The sequence below is a fragment of the Primulina huaijiensis genome, chromosome 6 (genome assembly GCF_012295235.1).
Source record: "Primulina huaijiensis isolate GDHJ02 chromosome 6, ASM1229523v2, whole genome shotgun sequence".
NCBI classification, from domain to species: Eukaryota; Viridiplantae; Streptophyta; class Magnoliopsida; order Lamiales; family Gesneriaceae; genus Primulina; species Primulina huaijiensis.
Window position 1 is genome coordinate 10,203,640 of NC_133311.1, and position 14,290 is coordinate 10,217,929.

Below are 14,290 nucleotides of genomic sequence, written 5' to 3' on the forward strand. Positions count from 1 at the left end.
GAGGGACTCTAGGAGTCGCTATCCGGAGCTATTCGGTAAGTTCTAATTTCAAGGACGAAATTTTATTTAAGGGGGGAGGAATTGTAAGGCCCAAAATTAAGACGACGTAATCCAAATGCATGCAAATCGAGGGAAAATAAAAAAAATAGCTAATTAATTTATTTTAATTGATTATGTTGATATATTTATATGATTTTATAGTAGTGTCCTACTTGAATGCATTAAAATGTATTTTTAAAGGTTATTCGAGTTGCGATCTAGGGACGGAGATCGAGGGCTGAAAAATGGAAAATGTTTTTATTAAATAATTGTTTTTAATTATTTAAAATAAGGATGATGCTTTTTATTACATTCGAAAATAAGGAGTTTTGAGGTGATTTTATACGCCGAGACGTAATTTTTTTCGGTATTCGACTTTCAACAAAAATACGAACATTTTGAAAATCCGGCTAATAATTTCACAAACTTTCTTAAACGAAATAGTTTTTAAATGCACAATTGGGCTTATTGGGCCTAGTATAGTTTACTAATGGGCCCAAGCTTGCACACTATTATTTTATCAAAAATAAAAGCCCAAAACCCTACCCTTTATCTTATAAATACATGCCCCACCCTACTATTTTAATTACAAGACTCCTCCTCCATCAAAATCACATGGCACACACATGAATTGTAAGGGAAAAGTTTCGAAATTCTTGAGGTTTTTCAACCAAGTTCGTTCGTCCCCGTTCTTCGCAATCGTCAACGTATTTTCGTGCGTAAATTACGCAAAGGCACGCCATACTTCTTTTGTTTTGTCATCCATCACACCCTAATATGAATTAAATATGAATTGTATGAAAAAGAAGATACACTTTTATTTATTTTTGTTTTTGTGCAAAGCATGAATTTTCGAAGCATGTTTTTTATCCAAAAACTTGATAATTTCATACATGAATGGGCTGCCATGTTCTAAGATTAAAAGGGGCATGTTTTTACAAGATTTATAGAGTCCTAGGATGCACTAAACAAGCTGCACACGAAGCTAGCACATCTGGAACCAAAATTTGTGTTTTGTGTCATAAGGTGATCGGTTCAAACACTTGTATGCAATATTTTGGTATTTGAAGAACACATAAAATTCTTCAACAATGCATCTTTAAAACTACGAAAATGATAAGTGAATGCAATAAAAAAATAGACACAAATTTTTTTATGGATGTTCGGAGACTTCAAATTGATATGAATCTGGCCGGGCTTGGCGTTCAAAGGATTGGAAGAATCGTTGTGCGAGTGTTAGACGAAGTGGGAGACAGAAGCCTCCACACCCGAGACGTCAAATCCTACCGCCCGAGCGACAAAGTGACTGTCCAGAATGTGAAGTCCAGAAGCGTCGGCGCCCGAGCGGTAACATTTTATCGCCCGAGCGCGACCTGTCCAGAAGAGCCCGCGCTCAAGCGGTAGAAATCCGCGCTCGAGCGCCGCCCAGCCGCGAGAAAATATTTAGCTTCCTATTTTAGAGTCCTATTTGTTTAGGTAACTAGATTTGATATCTTGGAGAGTTGTAAACAATATATACTCGAATATTGGTCATGGTAAAACACATTATGCATTGAATTTTATTATTTTGTGAGTTTTTCTCTCAATTTTCAAAGCTTTGCTTTGTATACACTTTGTGTGTTTCTCAAATCAAACTTAATATTTGTTGCTAAATTCTTCGTGATTTAATGGTGAATATTACAACCTTACTTGTTCAAAAAGATCGGGACAACATAACCATTTCTTTGTTTCATCGAATCGAGAACGTGACTCCGTTTTTGAGCGCGTTTGCTTTTCGTGGTTCGAAGGATCGCATCACAAATGCTCCTACGTCACCCCTTCTTCTCCTTGGGAAGGATTCACTAAAAGACTTTGATTTATACAACTCTTTGTACAAACCCATGCAGTTAGGACTTACCCACTGCCTAAACTGAACTCCTAGCACTCAATATTATAGGCAGCACCTCAAAATCAGCATATTGTTTAATGTCTCATATGCAAAAACTTCAAACACATTGTTTTACGTCTTTGTGTGAAGACTCACTAAACTAATATTTGAAGTTCAAGTCTATTGTATATGTGTGAGTGATTGTGTGTGAGTAATTTATCCTTTACAGTGTACATCTCAAATGTATCCTCACACAAGGGCTTGTGCTCTCAACTAGCTAATTTCTTCATGCTAATTGTCCATGCTTTGAATCCTCTTCAAAATCTCTTGTTTGATCTTCAAGATGATGTATTTATAAGCCCCAACAATGATATATACGTTAGACACAAGAATATGACTGTTTGGAAAGTTTCTGTACTGTTTCTGAAACTGCAACGGTCAAATTCGTCTTGCTGGACATTTTTCTGACTGGTCAACTCAACTTGTCGTTCAGTTCAACTTGTCAGCAGTTGGTTCAGTTCAGTTCAGTTGGTATGGTTCAGTTCAACTGGTCTGGTTCAACTGGTCCTTAGCTGGTCTGGTTTAGTTCAACTTGTCTGGTTCAACTAGTCTTCAGCTAGTCTAATTCAGTTCAACTGGTTCGCTTCAGTTCAGTTTCAGCTGGTGTGCTGAAATCAGCCTAGCTGATTTCATTTTGTGCAGAATTAGTAGTTTCATTGTCATTTATCAGCATCTTAAGCTTCGATTCAGACTTTGACCTCTGAATATGATTTGTAGATCATTGTATTATATTTTCAACGCATACTGAATCGCTTCATTTCGATAACTGAGCTGAGAGATATGACAAAAATACCGCAGCTGCTCAAACCCAACTGATTGCTGTCTTCGTGCGATCATTTACGATCAGTTACGATCAGTTTGACCTAGATAACATCCGAATTTACCCAACTAATGTGAAATACAACTTGTTCCAAATTGAGTTTTCTGGTTAGTCCAGTTGGAGGATTGTCATTTGAATCATCCAGCTGGTAGATATCATCAAAAGACCGAAGCTCGCTAGAAATTCAATTTGTGCAGAATTCAGTTTCGATTTGCTTCTTGTGTTTGCAACTTTACACGTGAGTAAATATGTTAGAAATACAATAACAAGTTTTGTTAACATCAAAATCAAGATTGCGAACATGAAATGTTCCAACAGTCACAATTAACGATCTGAATTCAACGAAAAATGAATACATATATGTATATGATGAATATGAATATAAGTATGTTTATGATGATAATGAAAAATGTTAATGTTTATGTTTAAGCATGATTATGAAAATGATATTTTACGTAAAAGTATTTTTACTGTTGTATGTGATTTGTATACGTATTGCTTGTTATCAAGATTATGGTTTGCTGAGTCTTTAAACTCACTAGGTGCGGTTGATGCAGGTGATTATGATAATAAAGATAATGAAGGTCTTGATGGTTGATCTGACTGGACTGAAGGTTCACATAACCCGAGGACCAGCGTTAGTTTTTCCGCATTAGATTTATGCTTTTATGTTAAAGATATTTTTACGACTTTCATTATGCTTTTGAGTGGTTTTTGAGAGGTTGTTAGTTTTAGCAATTTTGCTAAGTTAGGATATGCAAACGTTTGACGATTTTATGATTTAAAATATTTCTTTTGGATTTTTAAATATGGTGAGATTTTTTATTTTAAAAATGGTGCAAAATATTTTAAAATGTATTTTTAATATATATATGTAAGTATTCGGCCGAATCATTGAGAGTATTAAGAGAAAAAAAATTAGTACTTTTTAAAAAAACGAGTAGTGGACGTTTCATGGTGAAATTAAATAAACAAAGCCGGATTAGTTATTAATTCAAAGAGATTAATAAAATTCTAGAGTTTAATGGGTATTTCATACGTAGTAGAGATAATTTAATCAATTGTATACATAATGTAAAAATGTTATCTAAATTTTATTGTAAATATGAATTTTATCGGATTCAGATGAAGGAAGAAAACAAGAAATTCACAGCTTTCTCCACACCGCAAGATCATTATAGTTGGAAAGTATTATTCGTGAGTTTGGCTAATACAACCCATATGTTTCAAAGAAAAATGGATAATATATTTAAAGATTATTTTAATTTTATGTTTGTTTATATTGATGATATTTTAAGAGCATCGAAAAATATAGACAAACATATTAAACATTTAGCTATTTTCTATAACTTTGTAAAAAAAAAAAAGATAAAAATAGTCCTATCCGAAAAGAAGATAAACATTGCTACATGGAAAATTGAATTTCTTGGAATATAAATAGATAATTTTGCATGAACACGAAGTGGAAAAGATGCCGAATTTTCCAGATGAACTAAAAAAAAAAGAAACAACTTCAAAATTTCTTATGAGTTATTGCTGGAATGTTCATTAACAATTTAGCAAAACACATGAAAATGTTTAGTCCATTACTAAAAAATATGCAAGATTTATATGGACAGAAGAACACACAAAAAGATTCACCCAACTAAAAGAGATTTGCAAAAATCTTCCAAAATGGTTAATGATCTGATATTATATACAGATTTTAGTTATCATTGGTGTGGAGCAGTTCTTACAAAGCTCACACCAGACGAAAAACAACCATGTAGGTATTGCGGTGGACTATTCTCATATGCGGAAGCCATACGATGACATATCAACGAAAAATTTTTTATGCAGTAAAAAATGATTTTGAAAAATGACCATTAGTTTTACTTGAAAAGAAATTTACATTAAAAGTTGATAATACATAGGTAAAAGCTTTCTTGAAAAATAAAATAGAATCAAAACCCGAGAAGACTAGATTATTGAGATGGTAAGCTTTGTGTCAAAACTATATTTTTGATATTGTTATTATTAAATCTCATGAAAATATTCTTGAAATTTTTTAACAAGAGATGCACAGCGCTAATGTCAATGTCATCATTAAAATGTATAGGCATTTGAGGGAACACCTTGAAATGCTTCAAACCATGTTCAATAAGCTTGCCCTAAATGCCAAAGTTATAGTTAGACTACAACAAGTTGATAAGAGAACTATCTATGGAAGAATAACAGGTTGTTTACAGGTTTATTCTCAGGTATAGTCTGTATTACAAAAGCCGATCTTCCAGGATATTGAGAAGTCACTGGTTTCCCAAATAAAGAGTTTTTGAATACATGGCTCTATATTTGGAGCGGGAGATTCAAGTACACCTAGCACAAGTGCTAAGTCGGTATTATCTTTAAATGAGTCGGCCAAAGCAAAAATTGAAGCTCTGAATCCTTATCTCAAGCTTTCAAGTCAGCTTTTCACCTCACAGATTGAAGAGGGAGATATCAATTTTTAGACCTCGGACTAATAGGGAAAAATCAAAGGTTAGTACTAACGATCTTATAGTTTCTCCATTTCAGGTACATAACAGAACTAAGCGAAATTGGAAACAAGAATAGACATTAAACTAGCCACAATCCGAATTGATGTAGCAGGAAAGTATCCTAGAATGTGGATGAAACCAAATTCATATCCTAAAGAGGTAAAAGCATTGTATGAATTTGGGGCTCTTACCTCAGTTTATATTACATCACCTAGCTTTCCAGAAATCTCAGCATCATCAAAATGGATCCAGGAAGCTGTTTATGAAACATGAACAGATAAAGATTATTTGTCAAGAGGGGATATTCTAGAGCTTTATTATTTTAACACAACACCAGAATTACCCGAGAAAGGCTCACATGAAGCCTTTTTGATAGGATCGGTTGGTAGGTCAAAGAATGTTTAGAAGGGAGGGGTGTTGAATAAACACTGACAAATTTAATACCTTTTCGAATAATGATTCATTTTAGTGATAAACTGAACCGTGAATCTTGATAGTCAATATCAGTCAGTTAACTAATGAAAGTGCAGAAATAAACTGACTGACAGATAGAATATAATTGAAAATATGAGAGACAAGTTTTACGGATGTTCGGAGATTTCAACCACTCCTACGTCACCCCTTCTATCTAGATAATAGGAAATTCACTAAAAGACTTTGATCAATACAAGGATTGTACATACCCACTTCAGTTTTGGACTTAACAATGTCAAACTGAAACTCTTAGTTTCGATACAGTTTACAGTACTCTACTGAACTGAAACTACTTAGCACAACTAATCTTCTACAAGATCTATTAACACACCAGTAAGTGTTTGTGCTTGCAAGCTCGAAGTATAGCCTTGAAATCTATTTATAGCATGAGCTTTGAAATCCTTTGAATATGAATAGAAAGCTTGTGAAGAGATTTTAGCAGAATAACAACTCGGTTGAATGAATAGTTATATTTCTCAACTGCTTTCCTCGATTATTTATAGGCTCTGCTTCCAACGGTAACAATGAATGCGATTTGAATCTTTATATCCGTTATTTGCCATGTCAACATTCATACGACAGTCATACACTGTAGTGTTTCTGAAATGCGGTGTTCCTGCTGCTCTTTGTACAATCTGTCGGTTGTTAGGCTACGTCCTTTTCAGTAATGATGTGTACTCCTTTTAGTCGATAGGATAAGTTGATTGCTATCAACTGATTATAGTGTAACTAATCAGTTTCCAACTGATCATCTAGTCGACTACACTCTTCAGTTAGCTTAGATAAGTTGTCGTTGATTTTCTGTGCACTAATCTTCAGTTTAGGCAACCGATAGTTTGCGTAATATAGATCAGTTCTTTTTAGTCTTTTTGATCAGTTGCTCAATAATTTAACACTTAGTTTGTCAAATTCCGAAATTAAGTTTCCAACAATTTCTCCTTTTTAGGTGTTTAACAAAACTTAGAAAGTGTGAACTGATCAAACTGAATACTTTTTAGATAAAATAATCTTCTATTGATAACTCTTTTCAATGTACAGATTCGTACAAAGAATGAAAGAATAAAAGAATCTTCTAACTGGCTACAAAATTCTTCAAAATCTGCCAAACTCTTCAAATGAATAAGAATTGCTGGTCTACTTTTTCTTCTTCTTCCCTCTTTTTGTCAAACTTATCAACCCTACTGGATAAGGCAAGAACTTCCGAAGTGACATTGGATAAGGCATGCACTATACGTTCTTGCAGCAAATCCATTCTCTTTGTGACCACATTCATGAAAAAATCCATGTAATTTGTGAACACTTCTTGAGCTTGATAATGAGCTTGAATCGTCACTCGGTCCTTCTTTAATTGATCTATTTGGTGAAATAATGAAGTAACATCCTTCGTGACTTGTTGTAAACTCTTGAAAGCATTCTCCTTAAGAGAATCAATCTTCAAAATGTGCAGCAGTTGGGTTGACTTGATATCAGAAATGGATGAGCTCAGACTGAGAAGATTGGACTGAATGTCTTCGAGCATAGATTCGGTAACCGTTGGTATCTCAGGAGACATAGCTCCATAGGATTCTGGTTCCTGCTCCTTGTCTTCTTGATTAAATATTACTAAGGCTCTATCAGTTGATTCAGTCGCAATAGTAACCATTTCTAAGCCATCTTCTGGTATAGCTTCCTGTTGACGTTCTTGAGGAGGAGTGAAGATCTGAACAGCAGTTGAGCTGGAAGGCTCTTCAGTTCGTAGATCAGCAGATACTGTTATCTGTTCTTCAGTTGATTGATCAACTGATACTGTAGTTGGCTCTTTAGTTTGCGCATCTTCAGTTGGTTCTTCGTGCAACTAAGCCACTTCAGTTTCAGTTAGAACTTCTTGTGCAGTCATGGCAGGTTACTGAACTGGTTCTCCAGTTTCTTGCAAAATTGCCTCTGCGGCTGGTTGTTCAGATATTTGCAAAATAGCCTCTGTGGCTGGTTGTTCAGTTTTTCTCAGTTCTTTAACTGCTTCTGTAGAAAGAATGTTCAGCTGGACATCAGTGGCAACTGATTTTATGACTTTGCCGATATTTGCCAAAGATAATTCAGCTTCAGTGTAGAGTTGAAGATCTGCAGTAGGAGATTGAGGAACTGAGGATGAAGGTTGAGCATCCTTTAAAAAAAGAGCAGTTACTTGCTCAGTTGTTTCAGTAACTGGTTCCTGGGATGGCTCTGTTTGTTGAATTGATGGTTCAGCTTGCTCTTCAGATAAAAGACTTTGGGGATTTTCTAGAATAATCAACTCATGATCCATTTCCCAGCTTTTGATCTTTATCTGTAGTGATCTTAGATCCGTGTCCAGCTGGTCATGAACAGCTCTATCATTGAAAGCAGTTGGACTAGTTGGATCATAATTCTGGCATAGCTGAGCGATCAATTGTGCAAGTTTCTTGACATGCACCAGATCAAAGAAGTATTCCTTCCTTTCCAGTGCTTGAACAACCGAGGCAGCTTTGACTACTATCAAGACCGTAGTTTTTAGGGCAATGAATTTCTTCAGAATAGCTTTCTTCTGCAATTGCTTGGCAAAAATTTCAGTTCTGAATCTGACCCATTCAGTGTAAGTCTTGAGCTTTGATTCAGAAAACTCATTGACCTATTTCCAAATTAGGTCAATATGATTCTGAATTGAGTTTGTCGGTCGGGGCTCTTCAATCATCTTGCCTTTTCCTTTCGGGTCAGTTAGGACTTGAGAGATACTCGGTCTTGATTCAGTTGTATCCACTTTCTCCCTTATCACCACTCTTTTTGTTCTAACAAATGGTAGAGACGTTGGAGTAGTGATGGAGATCAATGAAGCTTTGACTCCTGCTAGTTTTTGCTTATCACCAAATTCGGTGATAATCTTCTTGGATTGAGCAGTTGTGGATGGTAACTGAATCTCAGTTGAAGATCCAACTAGAATTGCCTTCAAAGTTATGGCATTGATGGGCTGTTCAGCTCCAGTCGGTGTCAATCTCTCAGCTGGAATGGTTTCCAACACAGCTGCTGGTTTGGTTTTGACAGTCCTGGGCTTCTTTATGATTTTTGGGGAAGGATTTTTCTCAGAATCAGTCTCACTGACAATCAGTTTCCTTTTGATTGTCATTTTCTGAGCTATTTTCTTGATTCTCTTGAGTGATTTGGGAGCCTCATGCGTCCCAATCTCCTTCTTTACTTTAATGAATTGCTTAGAAGATATGTCCAGCTTGAGCTTTGGTAGCTGAACATTTCTTGCATTGAATATTTTGAACTTGGATGACTTCACAAAAGAGTCACCCACCAAACCATTGTTTTTCAGCAAATAGCTGAGTGGCACTGCAAACCCCTTGGACTGTTTTGAGGACTGAAACATGTTCTTGAGAATGGTGAAGATAATGGCTGACCAATTCAGTCTTCTTCCAGCCATTATCGCAGTCATAACCTGAAACTTCTCAAGAGCTAAAGCAGGAAACGACCCTGCTTTAGCGAGTAGCCCATTTGCCACAATGTCAGCTAGCAACTGAATTTCTGGCTCCAGTTCTTTCTTAGGATCGGAAACCTTGATTTTTCGTCCATCAGCAGATAAGAGAGTTTGCATCTCCTCCACATCAGAAGTCTTGAAATCAGAAATATTAGCTAAGCCATCAGGCAGCAGTTGGAAGAGATTGCTGAAAGAGTTTTCTTCAATGATCAGTAGATGGTTGTCGACTGTTGTAGTTATTTGGCCGTCAGCAGAGATAAAACCATTAGCATAGAGATCCTGAATCTCTTTAGAATAGATTTCTTGGGATAATAATCCCAGAAAGTTTTTTAGTCTAGCTGTTTCCAGTTTGAGAAAGACATCCTTGACAGCGTCGTCTTGAACAGACATGACTTATTCAAAATCAATCGCCATGATGTTGAGAATGTAAGCAGGGACTTGGTTTGCCATTGTTGATAGTTGAATATCTGCGAGAAAAATCTTTGAGGATTGATTTTCTCTGAAATTTGTAATGCGCGTAAGGAAAAACTGAAATGAAGTGGGTTCAAGTACATATATGTGTGACTGTTCAAATTTTTGGACATGTGTCGGTCCAAGATAAAATCGTATATGCATGCGGTGAAAACGTGAACAGAAGTGTAATGGACTACATGGGGCCACGTTTCAAATTACTATTTATTGAAAGACATTTATTAAATGCGTAATTATCAGTCACATCACTTAATATGGAATACTTAATAGCTAACCAGTTAACTTATGGATAAGATCAGTTATGTCAATAACTGAGTGTTCAGTTGAGAACTGAATCTCTTCATTTGAAGACTTACTGTGAGAGCCCAAACACAAAACCCCAAAGCCCAGCCCATTTCAGTAATAAAAAAAAAAAAGAAAATCATGAATCTTCCTTTTCTCTTTCCCGTAAGAACCGAAAGCTGCGTTTTCTTTCTTCTTCTTCCATTTCGAAATTCTTTTCATCGATTGTGGCCGTTTCGATCATCCAAAAATTAAAGTAAATATATATTTGGAATCCTCTCGACGAGAGCTATCCATTGATACCAAAATTTCGCAGAAAAATCGTGACTCCCGGAAACCCGTCGGAGACCGCCGCCTGTTTTTCGCCGGAAAAGTTGGAAGGAAGCTTGGGTTATGTTGTTTTAAGCTTAAATTCAAAGCTTTGAGCAATTTTCAAAATTTCAGAGGTATAATTTTGATTTTAGGGTTTCGAATTTTGGGGATTTTAATTCAGTTGAGTTCCAATAATTAATATATAATGGATTATTGATTGTAGGTGCTATATCGGAGTCGATTGGAGGTATTAAGCTAATTTTCGAAATTTAATTAGATAATATTTCGAATTTAGCCTATTAATTTTGGAATTTATGATTTTGAAATGTTAAATCGTTATTGGGACGTGGTTATAGCATTAGAAATAGAAAATGAAAATTTTGGAAATGCCTAGAAAATATCGAAAATTTCAGATTCGGTACGATTGAATTTTCGAAATTTCAAGTTGTCCGGTATTGAGAGATTTAAGTTAAATAAATCGCTATATTTGACTTTGCGATGAGTTTTAGAAATTGTAAAGCCTAAATTAAGATTTTTTGGAATTTTAGGCTAAATTGTCAAATAATAGAAACATAAATTGAACTTGATATGAAATATATTATTTGCCAGAGGATTGGATTATTCGAGAAATCCTTAAGAAATTTCAGTGGTAAATTAAGGGTTCAGTTGAGGTACGCATGAACTGTTTTATTATGACGTCTATATGATGTGAAATGACGTTAAGTACTTTGTAATGAGGTGTGGCGTGCCTTATGTGCTTCTGTGAATACGTGATTGCATTTATGCATTTATTAGTGTTGATACTATTAATGCATAGCATTTCGAGCCTTGACTCCTTTGATTACTATTGATATTGATATTGATCTATCGAGATGTTGCGTCATCGATGGAGCGGGTGGGTAGGATTAGCACTCCTGATGACTTGAATGAGGGCTGAGCGGGTAGCTCCCGTACCCTCGATGCTACGTGCATGGATGAGTGGCGACTTGATGTTGCGTTGCTACGTTCCTGGCATGGGTGGCCACTATTACTGTTGTTGATGCGATTCATTTGGACTCTGTTTGGTATCCATTATCAGTTGTTACCTTTCACGCAATGCATTGCATCGCATTTTACTTGATGTTATTTCATGTCAGTTATATTTGTCGTAATATTATTGGTTCGTCGTATTGGGGCCCGATCCCTCGTTTTTTTTATGATGTGGTTGTTTTTGATACCATAGCAGGTTATCCAGGAGGATTTGACGCGTCTGGTGGAGCGTCAGGTAGTGGTGCCCAGTCGTCGAGTCATGGTTGAGAGTTCCCAGATATAAATACTATATTATGGAGTCATACATTTACCGGGGAGATGCCTCGTGTAGCTATACTGTTATTTTTACGATGTTTTGAACTGATAGTTGTGTGATCGAGCCTTGTCAGCTCTGCATGTGTTTAGTCCTGGCCAGTGCGGCTATAGGTTGTGAATTGATGTTATGACTTTATTTCGAGTATATAAATATTATTTGTGATGATTTGTTTTTTTTTTTTTTTGGATGTCCTATTTACGAATAGGTCATGCCGAAATTTCTATAGGCCCAAAATGAAAAATTTTAATCGCTTTCGCTGTTTACATTAATAAATCTTGGTTGTTTGGTCATTAAATATTAATCAGGAGCACGGGCCCCCGCACTTAACGACTATTGTCTTATCAGTTAACCAATTAAACATTGACATTCCCCCTAAATAGATGCATATTATATTCTGGAAAAAAAATGACGGTTAAAGTAATGCGTGATTATAAAAGAAATCTTATTCTCAGAAGAAGAATCGTCAAGAATAATGATTGCGTCTCTTCGGATGACTCGAAACTTTGTCTATAAATAAGAATAAACGAGTTAGTCACAAGATCACTTAAAAGCATATCAGTAGATAAAACATTTAGATTAAGCAGCAATGGATGTAGGAAGAAGTTCAAAGCAGCCAGACTTAGCTGAAGAGTTCATGCAGTCAGCTGTGGCTTCGAGGAAGCTAGCTATGGAGGACAGTGTCTTTGAAAAGATATTGTTGTCCTATATGAAAATCCAGGACCTCCAGTCCTTCTCTGAGGGAGGACTAGTTGCTACCCCTAAAAGGGTGGCAACTCTGAGGAGGTGTCGACGGCGTCTTCACGTCACTGATATTGTCTGAAGACTTACAAAGGACCTCCACCGGAGGAATGACCATGTGGTTGTCCTCTTGGAGGTTTGCAATGAAAAAAAAATGACCCGTGTACGCTCCATTGATAATAAATAAACTTTTATTTAGTTTTATTGTTGTCTTTGAAATGTCTGTTATTCGTTTTCTTAAAATGTGCTAGAATTTTTTTTTTCAAACCTCACATAGCATTCGGCCGAACTATAAAATATTTTTGACATCATTTTAAAATAAACCAACCAACTACCCTTTAAAAATCCAAAGAAAATAGTTTAGCATAAAAATTATTCAACATTTTACTAAACATAAAATTACCATTTGAAAAGTTTAGCCCATACTATAATCTCTCAAAACCACTAATAAATAAATCGTCGTAAAAATATATTTAACATGATTTAAAATCGTAAATCATAACTAGTGCGGAAAACTAGCGTCGGTCTTCGGGTTATGTGTACCTTCAGTCCAGCAAAGTCAAGCCATGCATCCAACTTCCCCTTAACCGAACACCTATGACACAACAATCCAATTTCTGTTCCAGCATGTTTCTAAATCGTGTGCACCTTGTTTCGTGCGTGCCCTTGGACTCTAAACTCGTGTAAAACAACCATTAATCCATACCCCAGTCATGGCAGCCCCTTAACACATATTAAACATGATTTTTGAACCAAAACCCAAGAGTTTAACACATGCTCATGCATAGTTACGAAAATATAAGAAGTGTGGCTTGTTTTTCCATGAAATTCATGATCACACAAATACTATGGTGTGATAGATGTTTGAAAGAAAGAAATATGGCGTGCCTTTGCGTATTTTACGCACGAAAAACCGTTGATGATTGCGAAGAACGGCGACGACGACCTTGGCTAGAAGTTCCTTGAAGCCTTCAAACTTTTTCTTTCAAATTGTAGTGGGTGTGTGCCGTGAACTTTGAGGGAAAAGTTGGTGAAATTCTGAAAAGTGGCCGAGAGTTGATGAATTAAGGGGTTAATGGGGTGGTTTAGTATATTATATACTAATTAAATCCCTAAATAAGGCTTAGGACTAATAAGCTACCAATTAAGGCCCATTAGTCTTAAGTAGGATTTAATTAAAATATTAAAAATGGTTTTGGTAAAAATAAGTTTGTGAATTTGTGGGGACCCAGGCTCTAACTCGATTATCTTTTGGGATTAATTGGATCTTTGCTAGAAAATGTGGGTCAAAATTTTGCTTTTAACATTTATTCAAATGTATATAAACAAGCACAAGACATTAACAAGTCTCCCACCTACTCTCCCAATCGGGGTGGCGGTACGTCTTATTCCTAGACTTCGGTCATATCTGTATCGAATGTCTACAATCGGAGATGATCTGCTCCTATGCGTCGATACACCGAACGTCTAGTTTGACAATCTGTCAATGACTCCTATCTCAAATGCTTGAATATAAATCTATAAACAAGACATAATCATAATCAAACATAATTAAGAATCTAGTATGTGATTTTGGGAAACTCGTATCCAGTCTGAATCGAGTCATGTCTTCCCGTGTTCACATGAATTATACCTTTCTTGTCGTAGTCTCGGTTTGAACAAGTCGAAGTCTCGTATTCTTGATATCGAATCTGTCAAACCCAATCTGAAATGACATATATACAATGCACCATATCAACCTCTAACTCAAAGAAGTACACATACGGATCAATATGCAATCTCGGTACATTCCGGCGGCATAACGGCGTAATCTTGCGATACCGGTCAACTCAGACATCAATAATCAATATCAATAACTCATAAGCAAGATTATATCATCCCAATTCTAATTCTAGCA

At 35.9% G+C, this 14,290-nt stretch overlaps 1 long non-coding RNA gene across 1 annotated transcript; it reads left to right on the forward strand.

The window, feature by feature from the left end:
- The first annotated feature begins 10,190 nt into the window (after positions 1 to 10,190).
- Positions 10,191 to 11,977, forward strand: LOC140979666 (uncharacterized). The gene is made up of 4 exons (XR_012175786.1): positions 10,191 to 10,444; positions 10,534 to 10,557; positions 10,922 to 10,981; positions 11,536 to 11,977. It is a non-coding gene; the product is annotated as an uncharacterized lncRNA (long non-coding RNA).
- The last annotated feature ends 2,313 nt before the right edge of the window (positions 11,978 to 14,290 follow it).